Raw genomic sequence first — 21,158 nt, 5'->3', positions numbered from 1 at the left:
TCTGCCCAGGGGCGCAGCCTGTGGGCTGATGCATTAGGGACATATATCTCACATGGAACCTATTATATATACAAATAACTGCATAACATATTCTGGGTGCTGGGGGGTTCTGTAACACGGCTCCCCCTTTCAGCGACGCAATCGGCATACACAGTCTGATCCTTAACGGATCGGTTTGGGGATGACCGAAGTTTATGGGGTTGGTACAAGTTCCGTTTGTCGACTTAGTCCATCGGCGTTACCGTTTTGTTTGCCGGGTCTGTAGTGGATGGTGAAGTCCAGGTTGTAGGGCTAAACTCCACCGCAGTAATCTGGCGTTGTCTCTGGAGACCCGATTAAGCCAGACTAGGGGATTATGGTCCGTTAGGAGGGAAAACTGTTGTCCATACAAATATGGTTGTAACTTTTTGAGTGCCCATACTACTGCCAGGCACTCCTTCTCGATGGCCGCATAGCTTACTTCACGGGGCAGTAGTTTCCGACTCAGGTAAGCTACCAGGTGTTCTTGGCCGTCCGGCCCGACTTGGCTCAGTACTGCCCCCAATCCAAACATAGAAGTGTCTGTGTGAACCAGGAAACATTTAGTTGGATCGGGTGCGGCCAATACAGGGGTATTGGTGAGGGCGTCCTTTAGCTGGCGGAAGGCTTCCTCACACTTTGGGGTCCAGGTTACCTGGCGGGGTTGGTTCTTACGGGTCAGATCAGTGAGGGGCTTGGCTACGCTGCTGTAATTGGGGACGAATTTCCTGTAATACCCCGCTGTCCCTAGAAACGCCATGACCTGGGTTTTAGTGCTTGGGGTGGGCCATTTGGCTATGGCCTCAATCTTGGCTGGTTCTGGTTGCTGTTTCCCACTTCCCACCCAATGTCCTAAATACTGAACCTCCGCTTTGCCCATGTGACACTTGTTTGGGTTCAGGGTGATTCCGGCCTTGTGGATCCTGTCTAATACTGTCTCTAGGTGATTTAGATGCTCTTCCCATGTCGCACTGTAGATGGCAATGTCATCCAGGTAGGCACACGCATAGTCCTGGAGACCATCCAGAAGCCGGTCAGCCAGCCTCTGGAAGGTCGCAGGGGCATTCTTCATCCCGAATGGCATAACTCGAAATTGGAATAAGCCGAACGGGGTGACAAATGCAGACTTGGGAATAGCGTCAGGACTAAGGGGAATCTGCCAGTAGCCTTTGCATAGATCGATGGTGGTCAAATACTTTGCCCCGCCAGCCGGTCTAACAGCTCATCCACAAAACCATGTAGTCCCATCCTTCTTGGGCACTAACACTACGGGGGATGCCCAGGGACTATCTGATTCTTCAATGACCCCTAAACGCAACATCTCTCGTATCTCTTGTCGCATCCCTTCTCGTACAGACTCAGGGACTCGGAAGGGGGGTTGTCTCAGGGTGGTCTGATCCTGGGTCTCAACCTTGTGTTGTGCCAGGTGGGTGTACCCCGGTCTCCCTGAAAACATCCTCTGTTGCTGCCTCAACAAAGCCTCTGCCTGCTGTCTCTCCCGGGGACCTAGGTCTTCACCCCAGTGTACCTGGTCTCATGTTTTAGACTGAGTCCTCTCCCCTAAGACATCAGGCAAGGGGAGTCCGGCTACATCCTCTGTTTCAGGTGCACAGATGGCCACTACCTCTTCAGGGCGCTCCCTGTAGGGCTTCAGCATGTTCACGTGGAACATGCAGATAACCCTGGGGTTGTCACAATCGGCGACATTATAGGTGGTGTCGGCTATTTTCCCCACTACCTGGTAGGGCCCCTGCCATGCAGCTTGGAACTTGATCTTCCTAGTGGGTTCTAACACCAGGACCTTCTGTCCTATGTCAAAGGTGTGTTCTCTGGCCCTCCGATCGTACCATATGCGCTGGCGCCGTTGGGCCACCTGCAGGTTCCCACGTACAGCCTGGGTCAGCTCCTGTAGGCGGTCCTGGAATTCCAGCACATAGGGTACAATAGGTACCCTGTTATGACCTGGTGGTTAAGGAGCAACACTGATATGACCTGGTGGTTAAAGAGCAACATGGGACAAGCTCTGAGGAGGTGGTATCTTTACTGACCGCAGTTCCTAATCCTAACACCAACACTAGAAATAGCCGTGGAGTGTTCCTGTCTCTCCCTAGACACCTCGTCACAGCCTGAGAACTAACTACCCCTAAAGATGGAAACAGAAAGCTATCTTGCCTCAGAGAAATTCCCAAAAGGAAAGATAGCCCCCCACAAATATTGACTGTGAGTGAAGAGGGAAATAACATACACAGAAATGAAAACAGATTTTAGCAAATCAGGCCAATACTAATCTAAATAGACAGAATAGGAAAGGATACTGTGTGGTCAGTATTAAAAACTAAAAATCCACGCAGAGTTTACAAAAATGATCTCCACACCGACTCACGGTGTGGAGGGCAAATCTGCTTCCCCAGAGCTTCAAGCTAGCCTGAATATATCATAATGACAAGCTGGACAAAAGGAAACATAACATGAGATGAGCAATAAAGTCCAAAGCAAATGGACAACAAAGAACTAGCAAAAACTTATCTTTTGCTGAAATGGACAGGCCATCAGAGAAATCCAAGGAGAGATCTGAATCCCAAACCAGAAACATTGACAGCTGGCATGAACTGAAGACCAGAGCCAGGTTAAATTGCAAAGCCAGGAGAGACGATCAGTGAAAGCAGCTGCTACAGCTAAACTCAAGGAGCAGCAGTTCCACTCGAAACCACCAGAGGGAGCCCAAGGGCAGAACTCACAAAAGTACCATTCACAACCACAGGAGGGAGCCCAAGGACGGAATTCACAACAGTACCCCCCCCTTGAGGAGGGGTCACCGAACCCTCACCAGAGCCCCCAGGCCGATCAGGACGAGCCAAGTGAAAAGCACGAACCAAATCGGCAGCATGGACATCGGAGGCAACAACCCAAGAATTATCCTCCTGGCCATAACCCTTTCACTTGACCAGATACTGAAGCTTCCGCCTCGAAAAACGAGAATCCAAAATCTTTTCCACCACATATTCCAACTCCCCCTCAACCAACACCGGAGCAGGAGGATCAACGGAGGGAACCATGGGCACCACATATCTCCGCAACAAAGATCTATGAAAAACGTTATGAATGGAAAAAGAAGCTGGAAGGGCCAAACGAAAAGACACCGGATTCATAATTTCAGAAATCTTATAAGGACCAATAAAGCGAGGCTTGAACTTAGGGGAAGAAACCTTCATAGGAACATGACGAGAAGACAACCAGACCAAATCCCCAACACAAAGCCGGGGACTAACACACCGACGACGGTTAGCAAAACGTTGAGCCTTTTCCTGAGACCACGTTAAATTGTCCACCACATGAGTCCAAATCTGCTGTAACCTGTCCACCACAGAATCCACACCAGGACAGTCAGAAGGCTCAACCTGCCCTGAAGAAAAACGAGGATGAAAACCAAAGTTACAAAAGAAAGGCGAAACCAAGGTAGCCGAACTAGCCCGATTATTAAGGGCAAACTCGGCCAACAGCAAGAAGGTCACCCAATCATCCTGATCAGCAGACACAAAGCATCTCAAATAGGTTTCCAAGGTCTGATTGGTTCGCTCCATTTGGCCATTTGTCTGAGGATGGAATGCTGAAGAAAAAGACAAATCAATGCCCATTCTAGCACAAAAGGACCGCCAAAACCTAGAAACAAACTGGGAACCTCTGTCAGACACAATATTCTCCGGAATGCCATGCAAACGAACCACATGCTGAAAAAATAATGGAACCAAATCAGAGGAGGAAGGCAACTTAGGCAAAGGTACCAAATGGACCATCTTAGAAAACCGGTCACAAACCACCCAGATGACAGACATCTTCTGGGAAACAGGAAGATCAGAAATAAAATCCATGGAAATATGTGTCCAGGGCCTCTCAGGGACCGGCAAAGGCAAAAGCAACCCACTAGCACGAGAACAGCAAGGCTTGGCCCGGGCACAAGTCCCACAGGACTGCACAAAAGAACGCACATCCCGCGACAAGGAAGGCCACCAAAAGGACCTAGCAACCAACTCTCTGGTACCAAAAATCCCAGGATGACCAGCCAATACTGAACAATGAACCTCAGAAATTACCTTACTAGTCCATCTATCAGGAACAAACAGTTTCCCCACTGGACAGCGGTCAGGTTTATCAGCCTGAAACTCCCGAAGCACCCGCCGTAAATCAGGAGAGATGGCAGAAAGAATCACCCCCTCCTTGAGAATACCAGTAGGCTCAAGGACTCCCGGAGAATCAGGCAAAAAACTCCTAGAAAGGGCATCAGCCTTCACATTCTTAGATCCCGGAAGATACGAGACCACAAAATCAAAACGGGAGAAAAACAGAGACCATCGAGCTTGTCTAGGATTCAACCGCTTGGCAGACTCAAGGTAAATCAGATTCTTATGATCGGTCAAGACCACAACGCGATGCTTGGCTCCCTCAAGCCAATGTCGCCACTCCTCAAATGCCCACTTCATAGCCAACAACTCCCGATTGCCGACATCATAATTACGCTCAGCAGGCGAAAACTTTCTGGAGAAGAAAGCACACGGTTTCATCAAAGAGCCATCAGAACTTCTCTGAGACAAAACGGCCCCTGCCCCAATCTCAGAAGCATCAACCTCAACCTGAAAAGGGAGAGAAACATCTGGCTGACGCAACACAGGGGCAGAAGTAAAACGACGTTTAAGCTCCTGAAAGGCCTCAACAGCCGCAGAGGACCAATTCATCACATCAGCGCCTTTCTTCGTCAAATCGGTCAGAGGCTTAACCACACTGGAAAAATTAGCAATGAAGCGGAGATAAAAATTAGCAAAGCCCAAAAATTTCTGAAGGCTCTTCACAGATGTGGGTTGAGTCCAATCATGAATGGCCTGGACCTTAACAGGGTCCATCTCAATAGCCGAGGGAGAAAAAATGAAACCCAAAAATGAAACCTTCTGAACTCCAAAGAGGCACTTAGACCCCTTCACAAACAACGCATTAGCACGAAGGATCTGAAATACCATCCTGACCTGCTTCACATGAGACTCCCAATCATCGGAAAAAAACAAAATATCATCCAAATATACAATCATAAATTTATCCAGATAATTCCGGAAGATATCATGCATAAAGGACTGAAACACAGATGGAGCATTAGAGAGCCCGAATGACATCACAAGGTATTCAAAATGGCATTCGGGCGTATTAAATGCTGTTTTCCATTCATCACCCTGTTTAATACGAACAAGATTATACGCCCCTCGAAGGTCAATCTTGGTAAACCAACTAGCCCCCTTAATCCGAGCAAACAAATCAGAAAGCAAAGGTAAAGGGTACTGGAATTTGACCGTGATCTTATTGAGAAGGCGATAATCTATACAGGGCCTCAAGGAGCCATCCTTCTTGGCAACAAAAAAGAACCCCGCTCCCAACGGTGACGAAGACGGGTGAATATGCCCCTTCTCCAAAGACTCCTTTACATAACTTTGCATAGCGGCATGCTCTGGCACAGACAGATTGAAAAGTCGACCCTTAGGGAACTTACAGCCAGGAATCAAGTTAATAGCACAATCGCAGTCCCTATGAGGAGGAAGGGAACTGGACTTGGGCTCATCAAATATATCCTGGAAATCTGACAAAAACTCAGGAACTTCAGAAGAGGGGGAAGAGGAAATATACATCAAAGGAACATCACTATGTATCCCTTGACAACCCCAACTAGTCACATACATAGATTTCCAATCCAGCACTGGATTATGTACCTGTAACCATGGAAAACCCAGCACAACAACATCATGCAAATTATGCAACACCAAAAAACGAATATTTTCCTGATGTGCTGGAGCCATGTACATGGTCAACTGTGTCCAGTACTGAGGTTTATTCTTGGCCAATGGCGTAGCATCAATCCCCCTCAAGGGAATAGGGCTCCGCAAAGGCTCCAAGGAAAAACCACAGCGTTTGGCAAATTCCAAGTCCATTAAGTTCAGGGCAGCGCCTGAATCCACAAATGCCATAACAGAAAAGGACGACAATGATCAAATCAGGGTAACAGACAAGAGAAATTTAGGCTGTACAGTACTAATGGTAACAGACCTAGCGACCCTCTTAGTACGCTTAGGACAATCAGAAATAGCATGAGTAGAGTCACCACAGTAAAAACACAGCCCATTCTGACGTCTGAATTCCTGCCGTTCCGCTCTAGTCAAAATCCTATCACATTGCATAGGCTCAGGACTCTGCCCAGAGGACACCGCCATAAGGTGCACCACCCTGCGCTCGCGCAGGCGCCGATCAATCTGAATGGCCAAAGACATTGATTCGTTCAAACCAGCAGGCGTGGGGAACCCCACCATAACATCTTTAAGGGCTTCAGAAAGACCCTTTCTGAAAATTGCTGCCAGGGCATACTCATTCCATTTTGTGAGCACAGACCACTTTCTAAATTTCTGGCAGTATACTTCTGCCGCTTCCTGACCCTGACACAGAGCCAGCAAGGTTTTTTCTGCTTAATCCACAGAATTAGGTTCGTCATACAGCAATCCGAGCGCTTGAAAAAATGCGTCTATATTGAGCAATGCAGGATTTCCTGGCTCAAGGGAGAATGCCCAGTCCTGCGGGTCTCCACGCAGCAGAGAAATGACAATCTTCACCTACTGAATGGGGTCACCAGAGGAACGGGGTCTCAGAGCAAAAAACAATCTGCAGTTATTTTTAAAGTTCAAAAATTTAGATCTATCCCCAGAAAACAAATCAGGAATAGGAATTCTAGGCTCTAAAACCAGAGTGTGAACAACATAATCTTGGATACTCTGTACCCTTGCAGCGAGTTGATCCACACGCGAGGACAGACCCTGAACCTCCATGTTAGCACCGGAATCCTGAACCACCCAGAGATTAAGGGGAAAAAAAAGACAAAACAGGCTGCAAAGGAAAAGAAAAAAAATGGCTCAGAACTTTTTTTTCCCTCTTTTGAGATGCATTCAACACATTGCGGGCCACCTGTACTGTTATGACCTGGTGGTTAAGGAGCAACACTGATATGACCTGGTGGTTAAAGAGCAACATGGGACAAGCTCTGAGGAGGTGGTATCTTTACTGACCGCAGTTCCTAATCCTAACACCAACACTAGAAATAGCCGTGGAGTGTTCCTGTCTCTCCCTAGACACCTCGTCACAGCCTGAGAACTAACTACCCCTAAAGATGGAAACAGAAAGCTATCTTGCCTCAGAGAAATTCCCAAAAGGAAAGATAGCCCCCTACAAATATTGACTGTGAGTGAAGAGGGAAATAACATACACAGAAATGAAAACAGATTTTAGCAAATCAGGCCAATACTAATCTAAATAGACAAAATAGGAAAGGATACTGTGCGGTCAGTATTAAAAACTAAAAATCCACGCAGAGTTTACAAAAATTATCTCCACACCGACTCACTGTGTGGAGGGCAAATCTGCTTCCCCAGAGCTTCAAGCTAGCCTGAATATATCATAATGACAAGCTGGACAAAAGGAAACATAACATGAGCTGAGCAATAAAGTCCAAAGCAAATGGACAACAAAGAACTAGCAAAAACTTATCTTTTGCTGAAATGGACAGGCCATCAGAGAAATCCAAGGAGAGACCTGAATCCCAAACCAGAAACATTGACAGCTGGCATGAACTGAAGACCAGAGCCAGGTTAAATAGCAAAGCCAGGAGAGATGATCAGTGAAAGCAGCTGCTACAGCTAAACTCAAGGAGCAGCAGTTCCACTCGAAACCACCAGAGGGAGCCCAAGGGCAGAACTCACAAAAGTACCATTCACAACCACAGGAGGGAGCCCAAGGACGGAATTCACAACAGTACCCCTTCTATGGTGCCCTCCCCTTCCAGTATTCTAGCACTAAGTCTAGGGGTCCCCTTACCCGTCTCCCATATACCAGTTCGAACGGGGAGAACCCTGTGGATTCTTGGGGCACCTCCCGATAGGCAAACAGGAGGTGAGGCAAGAATTTCTCCCAGTTCCTGTAGGTCCTGGTAAAAGTCCCAATGAGTTGTTTTAATGTCCCGTTAAAGCGTTCACACAACCCATTGGTTTGCGGGTGGTACGGGGCGCTTCTAATGGACTTTACGCCACACAGCTTCCACAGTTGGTTGATCACCTCTGCTGTAAACTGGGTACCCTGGTCCGAGATAATCTCCCGGGGAAATCCAACCCGTGAGAAAACCTGGAGCAGGGCAGCCGCCACCGTCTCTGTCAGTATGTTAGGTAACGCAACCGCCTCTGGATACCATGTGGCATGATCTACCACTGTCAATATATACCTTTTCCCTGACAGACTGGGTTTGGCTAACGGCTAGTGTTGAGCGATACCGTCCGATACTTGAAAGTATCGGTATCGGAAAGTATCGCCCAATACCGGCAAAGTATCGGATCTAATCCGATACCGATACCCGATACCAATACAAGTCAATGGGACTCAAGTATCGGACGGTATCCCTGATGGTTCCCAGGGTCTGAAGGAGAGGAAACTCTCCTTCAGGCCCTGGGATCCATATAAATGTGTAAAATAAAGAATTAAAATAAAAAATATTGATATACTTACCTGTCCGGAGGCCCCTGGACTTTACCGCCGTAACCGGGAGCCTTCTTTGCTTAAAATGCGCGCGTTTAATGGTTTCCGTGACGTCACGGCTTCTGATTGGTCGCGTGCCGCCCATGTGACCGCGACGCGACCAATCACAAGCCGTGACGTAATTTTCAAATCCTGAATGCCTAGAATTAGGCATCAGGACCTGAAAATTACGTCACGGCTTGTTGTGATTGGTCGCGTCGCGGTCACATGGGCGGCACGCGACCAATCAGAAGCCGTGACGTCACGGAAACCATTAAACGCGCGCATTTTAAGCAAAGAAGGCTCCCGGTTATGGCGGTAAAGTCCAGGGGCCTCCGGACAGGGGAGTATATCAATATTTTTTATTTTAATTCTTTATTTTACACATTTATATGGATCCCAGGGCCTGAAGGAGAGTTTCCTCTCCTTCAGACCCTGGGAACCATACACTGGAAACTTCCGATTCCGATTCCCGATACCACAAAAGTATCGGATCTCGGTATCGGAATTCCGATACCCGCAAGTATCGGCCGATACCCGATACTTGCGGTATCGGAATGCTCAACACTACTAACGGCCCAATCAGATTGACCGCTACTCGGCTAAATGGTTCCTCCACAATGGGGAGGGGGCGTAATTTGGCCTTGCATTGATCTCCCCTCTTGCCAATGCGCTGGCAACTGTCACAGGTCTGGCAGTACTGACGAACATCATAGGTTACCCCCGGCCAAAAGAAGTTTTGTGTCAGACGATGCCTGGTGCAACAAATGCCGAAGTGCCCGGCCAAGGGTATGTCATGAGAGATTCGCAGTAACTCCTGCCTATACTTCTTGGGAACTACCAGCTGTCATTTTATAGTGGGGCTCGTCCCTGTGTGGTGCTGCTCTGTGATCCGGTAGAGGAGTCCCTGCTTCCATATAAAGTGTTCCCCTTCCAGTACCCCTCTCCCCTCCTGTGCCTTCCCACGATATCCCTCCAATGAAGGATCCTCAAGTAACTCCCTCTTAAATTCATCTGGGGTGGCCCAAGAAATGTGTCTGGCTATGGGAATACGTGTAGGGCTGGGATGTCTTACCTGGGCCTCCTCTGAGTGTGATTCCGCCTCTGCAGCTCGAGCTTGTCTCCGGGTGGTCACAGGATATGTCTCAGCCAGAGGGGCAACCGAGAAGGCAGACAACATGAGCCCCAAGTCATTTCCCAGCAAGACGTCTGCAGGCAAATCCTCCATCAAACCGACCTCAACAAGGCCATCCCCGACTCCCCAGTTCAGATGAATCCTGGCAGTGGGCAGTCGATGTATGGCTCCCCCTGCTACACGGACTGCCACTGTCCGGTCCGTCTTCTCTTGGTCCCGGACGAGATGAGGCTTCACAAGGGTCAAAGTTGCTCTGGAATCTCTTAGTCCCTGCATGTGTTTCCCATTAACCCACACGACCTGTCTATACTGTTGTCGATTATCTGCCCGGGCTGCCTGCATGGGGTCTACTTCATGCAGCACTTCCTCCATTTCTTCCACTCCTTGGTTAGTTGTAGCCCCCAATGCTGGGTCAGCTTCGCCTTGGTAGCAGTGTACAGTGGCCCGGCTGAAGGTAGCTGTTCCCGCCTTTGGCCACTGGGTATGCTGAGTCCAGTTGGGACATTGTCTTTGCAGGTGGCCCAGCTGATGGCAGGGGTGGCATCGCGCCCCAGGGGAACTGTGGTAGGCCAGGTTTCTAGCTGGTCCCCCTACAATCTTCGGTGGTTTGGGGCCCTCCAGGTCCATGGGCGGACCCTTAGTGACCATCTTTGATCCAGACAACTGAGGCCTCCTAGCGTCATGATGTTCATCAGCCAGACGAGCGGCTTCCTCAAGAGTCATTGGCCACCTGTCCCGAAGCCATTCCTGTGTCTCGGGGGTTAGTCCATTAAAGAATCGTTCTAACAAGAAGAGCTGGAGGACGTCCTCCTTAGTGGTTGCTTGGCTCCCTTGTACCCACTGTAGCAGTGACCGCTGTAATTTACAGGCCCATTCAGCGTGGGTATCAGTTACTCATTTTATAAGTCCGCTGAACTTTTGGCGGTATGCCTCTGGTGTCAGCGCATACCGGGCCAAGATCACTTCTTTGATCCGCTCATAGTCCATATAGTCCTCATCAGGTACCGTGCGATAGGCATCCGCTGCCCGGCCGGTCAGCTTGCTGGCCAGAATCTGAACCCGTTCCTCCGGCTTCACTTGATGAAGGGCACACTGCCGCTCAAAGTCCTGCAGAAAGCCATCAATGTCTTCCTCTGCCTCCCCCAACTGTCGGAAGGCATTATACTGGATCTTTTTGTGGCTTACTGTTGAAGGTACCTGGTAGGAGGCCAGAGCTCCCTCTGCTCGCTGACTCTCCTCTCTCCGCTCTGCCATCTCCATCTTGGCCAGCTCCACTTTGGTCCGCTCTGCCATCTCCATCTTGGTTAGCTCTATCCTGGTCCGCTCGGCCATCTTTTCCTTCAGATCAGTACGCACATCAGCCATCACCTCTCGTATGATCTCTACTGCAGGGTTTGGGCCACAGAACGCCAGTCTGTTCTTTACCTCCCTCTGGAATTCAGTCTCTTCCACGTTCACATTGGGGGGCGCTGCACCGTCGTGTTCCATGATGGCTGCTATCAAATCCGCTTTTGTTTTGTTGCTGGCGACTAACCCTCCGGCTTCCACCAGATCTTTTAATGTAGTCCTCTTTAACTTCTGGTAGTTGTTTTCCATTCATTCCTTTCCTCCTGTAGAAGGGGTATCAGATCCCGCAGTCTGCCACCAGTGTAACGGGGTCTACCAAGCTGGGGTACCTCTTTCAGTACCACCCTGTGTTTCAGGAGGTCCACTTTGCATTGGCTGGAGTCTGAATGAAGGACGCTGGCTGGAATTCCTTGATTACATGAGAGCATATAAAAGTTGACTGCTTCTCCACGTATTTCCAGTCTCACAACACTTTATTCACAGAACACAGAATATATGTAACAACGGATACAGAGGGCAGGTCCATTCAAAAGCGGCAGGCCAGACATACATTACAATAGCCGCAGGGGGCCGGAGCCTGCTGATATTTACTGTGGGAATTACAAAGGTGGGGGAGGTCAGAAGGGGAATGTCTTGTCTCCTCTGCCCAGGGGCGCAGCCTGTGGGCTGATGCATTAGGGACATATATCTCACATGGAACCTATTATATATACAAATAACTGCATAACATATTCTGGGTGCTGGGGGGTTCTGTAACACAACTGTCATTTCCGCTTACTGTAGTGGAAAAATCTGTCTCCACTGAATACAAATTTTATCCATACATTAAGAATCAAAGAACAATCCAGGGTGAAATAAGTCAATTACTCCGCTAAGATATATTACAAAGTTGCTTATTTTCATTTGTATGACTGATTTGTTAAAAAAAATGAAAACAACGGTTACTCTTTAAATATTCATTGATTAGATAGAGGTTGAAAAAACTACAATCAGGCAAAAGGACTTATAAACTTAACGCAACAAGAATGCGGCAAACTATGCGTTACCTAGCTTTCATCAATATTCTCATATGCTGATTCATACACAGAATAGAATCCGCTACTGATTTATGGAATTCACGGCTTCAAACCTCCTTCTACTGCTATTTTTACATGATCCAGTTAACACATCAGTGTAAATAGGATTGTCTGGGACTCACATATTGATGACCTTCTTATGCTAGGTTATCATTATGAGAACAGTGGGTTACACACCAGGGAACCACATGGATCAGATTAAATCTTCTCTGGTAGCAGTTGGATGCAAGCAATGTACAGAGAGTAACAGTTAATTCACTAGTGGACACTGTGCAGAGCTGCGGTGTTCCGCTCAATGCATTGCTTATGTAAGAAGGTGAACATATTGCCCACATTCCCCATTGAAGAACAAGTGTAGTGTTATATTGTATAATGTGAATTGGGATATACGTTAATAATGTTGGTAATATGTGTTACTCGATGGTAGGAAAAGCTAGAGTTAAAGATTGGGACTAGCCCAGAATGAAAGGTCCTAAGGTGAAGGGACAGAGACAGTTTCCTGTTAGAATGTCAGATAGGGCCCATTGTGCTTAGAAAGTAGACCTAAATTCTGAACTCAGCAGTGCTGCATGACTTGGGTGTCCCCAATGTGAGAGGAGACCGTAACAAGGGATAGTGAGATTCTAGCAGAAGGAAGGAGGGAAGTGACTGAAAGTCAGTGTTTGATCGGAGACTGGTCCAGGGGAAGGACGCCTAGCAGTACGACCCAGAGTTTATAACTCCAAGAGGAAATGGGACTGGACAGAGTATGGGAAATGAAGAGAGTGCCCCGGCGGGAGTTTCAAGGCATCAATGACAGAGAAGTTAAGGCTAGCAACATAGTTCCCTTGAAAGGAAAGAAGATGTGGAACCCAGGATTTAGAATAGGACTCTTGCTAACTGGACTGTAGTACTGAGCTGGGTTGTGGTGAAGTAGTAAGGAGCAGTGAAGATAGAGGATAAGTTACAAGAATAGAGGAAGAGATTGAAACTGTGTGTCGATGTGCCATTCCTGGGGTGGCGAGGGCTGGCCTCATTAGGCTAGGAAGAGGCCAATATACATGGACCTTCACAACCTTTTAATATCAGCCCCTAGCTGACTGTTTTGCCTTAGCTGGTTATTAAAAACAGAGGAGACCCCACGTCTTTTTTTTTGGATCCCCCCATTTTTAATACGCAGCAAAGGCAAAGCTGACAGCTGCGGGCTGATATCAATAGCCTGGGAAGGTTCATGAATATTGCGACCCCCCCAACCTACTGTCTCCTTCCCCACCATCCTATAGAATTTAAGCCCGCAAGGGCAGGGTCCTCTCCCCTATCAGTCTGTCATTGTTAGTTTGCTTACTGTAAGTGATATCTGTAATTTGTTTGTAACCCCTTTTCATGTACAGCACCATGGAATCAATGGTGCTATATAAATAAATAATAATAATAATAATATTGGCCCCTTCTGTTATGACCCCAATGGCGAGGGTCTCAGAGGAACGTGGAAGTCTGCAGAATACAAAAATCCAGCTCATAGGGCAGTGGTAACTGGGTTGACCATATATCTACTCCTAACGCCAACACTAGCAGTAGCCGGGGATCATTCCTACGTTGATTCTAGATGACACGCGCCAGCCGGAGAATCTAGCTACCCCTAGTAGAGGAAAACAAAGACCTTTCTTGCCTCCAGAGAAGGGGACCCCAAAGCTGGATAGAAGCCCCCCACAAATAATAACGGTGAGGTAAGAGGAAATGACAAACACAGAAATGAACCAGGTTTAGCACAGAGAGGCCCGCTTACTGATAGCAGAATAAAGAAAGGTAACTTATATGGTCAACAAAAACCCTATCAAAATCCACACTGGAAATTCAAGAACCCCCGAACCGTCTAACGGTCCGGGGGGAGAACACCAGCCCCCTAGAGCTTCCAGCAAAGGTCAGGATATAGATTTGGAACAAGCTGGACAAAAATACAAAACCAAAACAAATAGCAAAAAGCAAAAGGCAGACTTAGCTGATATAACTGGAACCAGGATCAGTAGACAAGAGCACAGCAGACTAGCTCTGATAACTACGTTGCCAGGCATAGAACTGAAGGTCCAGGGAGCTTATATAGCAACACCCCTAACTAACGACCCAGGTGCGGATAAAAGGAATGACAGAAAAACCAGAGTCAAAAAACTAGTAACCACTAGAGGGAGCAAAAAGCAAATTCACAACAGTACCCCCCCCTTAGTGAGGGGTCACCGAACCCTCACCACGACCACCAGGGCGATCAGGATGAGCGGCATGAAAGGCACGAACTAAATCGGCCGCATGAACATCAGAGGCGACCACCCAGGAATTATCCTCCTGACCATAGCCCTTCCACTTGACCAGGTACTGAAGCCTCCGCCTGGAGAGGCGAGAATCCAAGATCTTCTCCACCACGTACTCCAACTCGCCCTCAACCAACACCGGAGCAGGAGGCTCAGCAGAAGGAACTACAGGCACAATGTACCGCCGCAACAAGGACCTATGAAATACATTGTGAATAGCAAACGACACAGGAAGATCCAGACGAAAAGACACAGGATTAAGGATTTCCAATATCTTGTAAGGCCCAATAAAACGAGGTTTAAATTTGGGAGAGGAGACCTTCATAGGAACAAAGCGGGAAGAAAGCCATACCAAATCCCCAACGCGTAGTCGGGGACCCACACCGCGGCGGCGGTTGGCAAAGCGCTGAGCCCTCTCCTGTGACAACTTCAAGTTGTCCACCACATGATTCCAGATCCGCTGCAACCTATCCACCACAGAATCCACCCCAGGACAGTCAGAAGGCTCCACATGACCCGAAGAAAAGCGAGGATGGAAACCAGAGTTGCAGAAAAAAGGCGAAACCAAGGTGGCGGAACTAGCCCGATTATTAAGGGCAAACTCAGCCAACGGCAAGAATGTCACCCAATCGTCCTGATCAGCAGAGACAAAACACCTCAAATAAGCCTCCAAAGTCTGATTGGTTCGCTCCGTCTGTCCATTAGTCTGAGGATGGAAAGCAGACGAAAACGACAAATCAATGCCCATCCTACTACAAAAGGATCGCCAGAACCTGGAAACGAACTGGGATCCTCTGTCTGACACAATATTCTCAGGGATGCCGTGCAAACGAACCACGTTCTGGAAAAACACAGGAACCAGATCGGAAGAGGAAGGCAGCTTAGGCAAAGGAACCAAATGGACCATCTTGGAGAAGCGATCACATATCACCCAGATAACGGACATGCCCTGAGATAGCGGAAGATCAGAAATGAAATCCATGGAGATATGTGTCCAAGGTCTCTTCGGGACAGGCAAGGGCAAGAGCAAACCGCTGGCACGAGAACAGCAAGGCTTGGCTCGAGCACAAGTCCCACAGGACTGCACAAATGACCGCACATCCCTTGACAAGGAAGGCCACCAAAAGGACCTGGCCACCAGATCTCTGGTGCCAAAAATTCCCGGGTGACCTGCCAACACCGAGGAATGAACCTCGGAAATGACTCTGCTAGTCCACTTATCCGGGACAAACAGTCTGTCAGGTGGACAAGACTCAGGCCTATCAGCCTGAAATCTCTGCAACACACGTCGCAGATCCGGAGAAATAGCTGACAAGATAACTCCATCTTTAAGAATACCAACAGGATCAGCGACTTCAGGAGCATCAGGCACAAAGCTCCTAGAAAGAGCATCGGCCTTCACATTCTTTGAACCTGGTAAATACGAGACAACAAAATCAAAGCGGGAGAAAAACAATGACCAGCGGGCCTGTCTCGGATTAAGGCGTTTAGCAGACTCGAGATACATCAGATTTTTGTGATCAGTCAAGACCACCACACGATGCTTAGCACCCTCGAGCCAATGACGCCACTCCTCAAATGCCCATTTCATGGCCAACAACTCCCGATTGCCCACATCATAATTTCGCTCGGCAGGCGAAAACTTCCTAGAGAAAAAGGCACAAGGTTTCATAACAGAGCAACCAGGGCCTCTCTGCGACAAAACGGCCCCTGCTCCAATCTCTGAAGCATCCACCTCAACCTGAAAGGGAAGTGAGACATCGGGCTGGCACAAAACAGGCGCCGAAGTAAACCGGCGTTTCAACTCCTGGAAAGCCTCCACGGCAGCAGGAGCCCAGTTAGCTACATCGGAGCCCTTCTTGGTCATATCCGTCAAAGGTTTCACAATGCTAGAAAAATTAGCGATAAAACGACGGTAGAAGTTAGCGAAACCCAAGAACTTCTGAAGACTCTTAACTGACGAGGGCTGAGTCCAATCAAGAATAGCTCGGACCTTGACTGGGTCCATCTCCACAGCAGAAGGGGAAAAAATGAACCCCAAAAAGGGAACCTTCTGTACACCAAAGAGACATTTTGAGCCCTTGACAAATAACGAATTTTCACGCAAAATTTTAAAGACCAACCTGACCTGCTCCACATGCGAATCCCAATTCTCAGAAAAAACCAAAATATCATCCAGATAAACAATCAAAAATTTATCCAGATACTTCCGGAAAATGTCATGCATAAAGGACTGAAAAACTGAAGGCGCATTGGAGAGCCCAAAAGGCATCACCAAGTACTCAAAATGACCTTCGGGCGTATTGAATGCGGTTTTCCATTCATCACCTTGCTTAATGCGCACAAGGTTGTACGCACCACGAAGGTCTATCTTGGTGAACCACTTGGCACCTTTAATCCGGGCAAACAAGTCAGACAACAGCGGTAAAGGATACTGAAATTTGACAGTGATCTTATTTAAAAGCCGATAATCAATACAAGGCCTCAAAGATCCGTCCTTTTTTGCCACAAAAAAGAATCCCGCACCAAGAGGGGAAGAAGACGGACGAATATGTCCTTTCTCCAGAGACTCCTTGATATATGAACGCATAGCGGTATGTTCAGGTACCGACAGATTAAACAGTCTTCCCTTAGGAAATTTACTGCCTGGGATCAAATCTATAGCACAGTCACAGTCCCTATGAGGAGGCAGTGCACTGGACTCAGACTCACTGAAGACATCCTGATAATCAGACAAATACTCAGGAACTTCCGAAGGCGTAGAAGAAGCAATAGATACAGGCAGGGAATCCCCATGAATACCACGACAGCCCCAACTTGAGACTGACATAGCCTTCCAGTCCAGGACTGGATTATGGGTCTGTAACCATGGCAGCCCTAAAACAACCAAATCATGCATTTTATGTAAAACCAGGAAACGTATCACCTCGCGGTGTTCAGGAGTCATGCACATGGTAACCTGTGTCCAATACTGCGGTTTATTTGCTGCCAATGGCGTAGCATCAATACCCCTAAGAGGAATAGAATTTACTAATGGTTCAAGAGTAAAACCACAGCGCTTAGCAAATGACAGATCCATAAGACTCAGGGCAGCACCTGAATCTACAAACGCCATGACAGGATAAGACGACAGTGAGCAAATCAAAGTTACAGACAGAATAAATTTAGGTTGCAAATTACCAACGGTGACAGGACTAACAACCTTAGCTATACGTTTAGAGCATGCTGAGATAACATGTGTAGAATCACCACAGTAGTAGCACAAGCCATTCCGGCGTCTATGAATTTTCCGCTCATTTCTAGTCAGGATTCTATCACATTGCATTAAATCAGGTGTCTGTTCAGACAACACCATGAGGGAATTTGCGGTTTTTCTATCACATTGCACCGAATTAGGTGTCTGTTCAGACAACACCATGAGGGAATTTGCGGTTTTGCGTTCCCGCAACCGCCGGTCAATTTGAATAGCCAGTGCCATAGTATCATTCAGACCTGTGGGAATGGGAAAACCCACCATAACATTCTTAATGGCTTCAGAAAGGCCATTTCTAAAATTAGCGGCCAGTGCACACTCGTTCCAATGTGTCAGCACGGACCATTTCCGAAATTTTTGGCAATACACTTCAGCCTCGTCCTGCCCCTGAGACATAGCCAGCAAGGCCTTTTCTGCCTGAATCTCAAGATTGGGTTCCTCATAAAGTAAACCGAGCGCCAGAAAAAACGCATCAATATCAGCCAATGCCGGATCTCCTGGCGCCAGCGAAAAAGCCCAATCCTGAGGGTCACCCCGTAAGAACGAAATAACAATCTTTACTTGCTGAGCAGAATCTCCAGATGAACAGGGTCTCAGGGACAAAAACAATTTACAATTATTCATGAAATTCCTAAACTTAAACCTGTCTCCGGAAAACAGTTCAGGAATCGGTATTTTAGGTTCTGACCTAGGATTTCTGATAACATAGTCTTGTATGCCCTGCACACGAGTAGCCAGCTGGTCCACACTTGTAATCAAGGTCTGGACATTCATGTCTGCAGCAAGCATAGCCACTCTGAGGTAAAGGGGAAGAAGAAAAAAAAAACTCAGAATCTTCTTTCTTATAATCCCTCTTCTGCAATGCATTAAACATTTAATACTGGCCTGGCAAACTGTTATGACCCCAATGGCGAGGGTCTCAGAGGAACGTGGAAGTCTGCAGAATACAAAAATCCAGCTCATAGGGCAGTGGTAACTGGGTTGACCATATATCTACTCCTAACGCCAACACTAGCAGTAGCCGGGGATCATTCCTACGTTGATTCTAGATGACACGCGCCAGCCGGAGAATCTAGCTACCCCTAGTAGAGGAAAACAAAGACCTTTCTTGCCTCCAGAGAAGGGGACCCCAAAGCTGGATAGAAGCCCCCCACAAATAATAACGGTGAGGTAAGAGGAAATGACAAACACAGAAATGAACCAGGTTTAGCACAGAGAGGCCCGCTTACTGATAGCAGAATAAAGAAAGGTAACTTATATGGTCAACAAAAACCCTATCAAAATCCACACTGGAAATTCAAGAACCCCCGAACCGTCTAACGGTCCGGGGGGAGAACACCAGCCCCCTAGAGCTTCCAGCAAAGGTCAGGATATAGATTTGGAACAAGCTGGACAAAAATACAAAACCAAAACAAATAGCAAAAAGCAAAAGGCAGACTTAGCTGATATAACTGGAACCAGGATCAGTAGACAAGAGCACAGCAGACTAGCTCTGATAACTACGTTGCCAGGCATAGAACTGAAGGTCCAGGGAGCTTATATAGCAACACCCCTAACTAACGACCCAGGTGCGGATAAAAGGAATGACAGAAAAACCAGAGTCAAAAAACTAGTAACCACTAGAGGGAGCAAAAAGCAAATTCACAACACCCTTCCCAACATAATAAGACCTGGTCGCAGCTCTGTGCTTTCCCTTGGCTGGTTATTAAAAGTACGGGGGACTTCACATTATTATTTTAGTTATATATTTATTTTACACTGTCCCTGTGCTAATCAGAGCACAATGGCGGCACTACCTCTGATTCAATGTCACAAGTTGGCTACGTCACAAGTTGCACCGGCCAATCACAGTCATACCAAAACTTGGCATGGCTATGATGGCTGCATAAGTGCCCACCACCTAAAGCTTGTTGATTGGCTGCACTGCAGCCTTTCAACAAGCTTTATTAAGCATCCAAACTCTGAACAGTAACACAGGCTTTTCACAGACTTCTGGGAGAAGTCCATGTTTAGAATTCAGCACCGGACACTAGGTGACTGGTATGAACCACAATCTTTTTACAGTTTGGGTTTGCTCATCGCTACTGAAGAGCCATGAATTAGGCACTTTGTGTAAATGACATAAAAATGTATAAAAGTAGCTGGCAGAAAATCAGCATTAAATACCATGAAGGCATGTATGCATACAAGTGTTTCTAAACATGCTGACAGCCATTAATTTGCTCCAAACTATAGAGCTCAGGGGAAATTCTTCCACATCACAATGTTAATATGGGGCTTTTTTTGTTGTAGATCTGAGAACCCTAACAGTTGGAATGGGTTAAATACAGACATCCTAGGGCTCACGCACACTTTCTTTTAAAAATCACCCTTATCACTTATCCACATACAGGGGATGATGACTAGGACAACCTGTCCTGCCAAGCTCTAATTGGGGATTTTACCTAACTTTACAGATTGAAGTGCACAGATTTTGCTAAAATCAGAATTACACCTAAATATTTGACTGCAGTCAATGGAACTCACAGGATCACAACAGTTATTAAAGGGATAAGTACACCTACTTTCAACCAAATAACCAGTAGTTGATGTTGGATCATTTTATCAACAAAGATATCCAAATACCTATTTGTAGTTTTATTGGTCATAATTAAGATCTAATTAAATTTTAATAATGAGAGAGAACTTACGGCACTCACGAAGCTGCATAATAACTTCCTTTATTTACAAAATGGGGGTCAAATAAAGAGTAAGTGAATGTGAAATGGCTATTACCCAGTCCTACACATGTATCTCTCCCTGTATCACCATGTATCTCCCATCACCATGTATCTCTCTGATATGCATTTATTTTAGAAATAAAGGAAGTTTTTTATGTGCTTGGTGAGTCCTGTACATTTTTGTCTTCTATTATTACACTTTGTTTAATTCTATTTATTGAGCATCACTGCTGCATTTTTCTCCTATGCCTGTTTGATCTTTTTTTTCCCACTGATGTTAGTGTTTGATGCCTAGCGCTTACTTCTTTTTTGGGGCTAATTTAATTTTAATGGGAATCTGTCACCTCATTTTGCCGCTATAACCTGTGGTCACCGCCATTAGGGGCTTATCAACAGCATTCTGTAATGCTGTAGATAAGCCCCTGATGTAACCTGAAAGATAAGAAAAACAAGTTAGAATATAGTCACCCAGGGGTGGTCCAGTGCGGTCTGGGTCCGATAGGCTTCGCAGGTCCGGGTCCGGCGCCTCCCATCTTCATATGATGATGTCCTCTTCTTTTCTTCCTGCCGTGGCTCCTGCGCAGGCGTACTGATTTGCCCTGTTGAGGACAGCATAAAGTACTGCAGTGCGCAGGTGCTGGGCCTCTCTGACCTTTCCCGGCGCCTGCGCACTGCAGCACTTTGCTCAGCCCTCACAAGGGCAGAGAATTACGTCTGCACAGGAGCCGCGACAGAAGTAAGGAA

At 47.1% G+C, this 21,158-nt stretch overlaps 1 protein-coding gene across 1 annotated transcript in view; it reads left to right on the top strand.

The window, feature by feature from the left end:
* LOC143774986 (uncharacterized) overlaps positions 1 to 21,158 on the top strand; it is an 862,433-nt gene that overhangs the window by 620,006 nt on the left and 221,269 nt on the right. The gene's annotated exons all lie outside the window — the stretch shown is intronic.

The sequence above is a fragment of the Ranitomeya variabilis genome, chromosome 5 (genome assembly GCF_051348905.1).
Source record: "Ranitomeya variabilis isolate aRanVar5 chromosome 5, aRanVar5.hap1, whole genome shotgun sequence".
NCBI lineage: Eukaryota > Metazoa > Chordata > Amphibia > Anura > Dendrobatidae > Ranitomeya > Ranitomeya variabilis.
This window is presented reverse-complemented; position numbering and strand designations above follow the sequence as displayed.